Below are 2,037 nucleotides of genomic sequence, written 5' to 3' on the forward strand. Positions count from 1 at the left end.
ACTATGTCATCATAATTCAGCATTTATTTAAATACCATTCCAAAAATGCCTCTTTCTGCACACTGTCAGAATGATAGACTGGCAGACAAATATCTCGTTAACATGACTGGTTGTTATGAAGTGCAATACAATTATTTCTTAACACAAATAGCATAACTAAAGCTGAACAAAATTATTCTGATCAAATATTTGTTTGGCAGAAGTTCATACAGACTGCCACTGTTATTCAGATTACATCATTTAACGTATAGTTTTAGGCACATGAATGTATCTTTTCACTTAATGAGCATTCAAAATTATTTCCAACCAGATACTCTGGCTTATTGATGTTTACAAGAAGTTTATTAATAAATAAATGGATTTAACACCAGTGTAAAAGTCCACCTGTTCGTTCTAGGACTACAATACCCATGATGCATCTTTGTTTTTTTGTAGTTCGACTTTCACGTAGATGAGCAAGTTATTTTCTGTGCTTCTGTGTGGCTCGGTGGCATAAAAATCCATCAACGGATAGCATCCACCATCAATCTTTCTTTAATCCCGTGTGTATGAGACCTGTGTGCGTTTTTATTATGCAAGTATACATTTTTCTGCCCGATATTTGGGTTTATGTCAGTTATTCGCCCACGAGGTGAAATTAGCCTTGTGTTTTCTCTGGCTACCGATAATGCAAGCTATTACTTGTAATAACTCAAGTTCTATGCTATTCTTTGCCAGATATATATCACCATTGTAGTAGCATATGAGGAGATTGCCGTTAATTCATATTTCTGACGGTTTTTTGTCATTTGTATGTTTATTGCATTTTACCGATAATCCATGTCTGGTGTTATGATGCCCTCTATTGGATTTCTGTGTTACTACAAGCCATTTTCATCCTATATGTATGTGTAACCGCTTTGCCCGCATGGCTATTAATATGCATCTTTATTGTTTCTTCTGTTTCAGATAACCACACACACATACATATACATACAAAACCAAATACAACTACATCGTTCCTATCTCTACGTCATCATCTGTCCCATCATCTCCCATGTGCTTCCTATTATTCTATCAATAAAACTTCAAAGCTGCACTGGTGGAGTTGGCCTATTCCTTCTGACCGAGGAAGATTCAATTGACGAGACATCCGTAATTAGCGCAAGCTAGCACGCAGTCTTTTACAATCAGTTTTTAGTTTTCTAAAACGTAACTTATTAACTCGGCTGGTGAATGTTGATCCTGCTCCCCTTTCCGCATTTACCTGGCTGTCCCACCCCACTTCACCTGGAGAAAATAGTAACACAAAAATGACTTACCTAATTTTCTTGAGGAATATTTCATCTGCTTCTTTCTCTTTGGTCAAACAGGGACTTCTTTCTCTGGTGGCTGGTCCTCATTATCATCCTCCACACGTAGCATGTCTTCATTAGCCAACTTTGTAATACCCACCATGTTTCGTAGGCTAACACATGAAGACATGTGGTTAAAGTTGCCAAAGCAAAGAACTGTCACATCAGCCAAGTTGCTAAATAATGCACATAAAGGATAACTTTGACTAACATTAGCTTTTAATTTGCTAGATTAAAATTGGAGGGGGAAAACCTATTTGCCTGTCTTTAAAATATGTTTAATATTAAGGGCTAATGTTGCAGTAATGGAGTTTAATAATTTTAGCTAACATTAACTTACAGCAAGGTAGGATTGACTTGAATTGCTGATAGCTAACATTACAAAGAAAGAGAACATAGTCAATGTTATTTTCTCAAAGAAAATGTAAAGTTAATAAGACACATACCTCGTTAATAATAAAGTTAATAAGTTTGTATGGGTATCAAACTTCGACTTCTTTTTAAACAGGAGGTCTGGCCGTTATCACTTGTTAGGTTAGCCCCATAGACATAATATAAGGATAGACGCCTCATGGACCGCTCTCGCCTATTGTCGCTGACGAGATTTAGGGCGGCCATCTTGGAGTGGTACTCCACTCCACTCAGCGTTGTGCGTTTAGCAGGCACAATGATGTATCAGCGCATTTAATCGATCATAACACAC

The 2,037-nt window shown here is 37.1% G+C and overlaps 1 protein-coding gene and 1 long non-coding RNA gene across 4 annotated transcripts in view; one reads left to right on the top strand and one right to left on the bottom strand.

The window, feature by feature from the left end:
• LOC103156723 (uncharacterized) overlaps nucleotides 1-1,949 on the bottom strand; it is a 2,623-nt gene extending 674 nt beyond the window's left edge. The window contains exon 1 of the long non-coding RNA XR_478176.2: nucleotides 1,302-1,949. This is a non-coding gene — a long non-coding RNA (uncharacterized LOC103156723). The remainder of the gene's footprint in view (nucleotides 1-1,301) is intronic.
• Nucleotides 1-2,037, top strand: part of gatad2b (GATA zinc finger domain containing 2B) — a 27,618-nt gene that overhangs the window by 14,352 nt on the left and 11,229 nt on the right. The gene's annotated exons all lie outside the window — the stretch shown is intronic.

This window comes from Poecilia formosa, unplaced genomic scaffold (assembly GCF_000485575.1).
Source record: "Poecilia formosa unplaced genomic scaffold, Poecilia_formosa-5.1.2 Scaffold495, whole genome shotgun sequence".
NCBI classification, from domain to species: Eukaryota; Metazoa; Chordata; class Actinopteri; order Cyprinodontiformes; family Poeciliidae; genus Poecilia; species Poecilia formosa.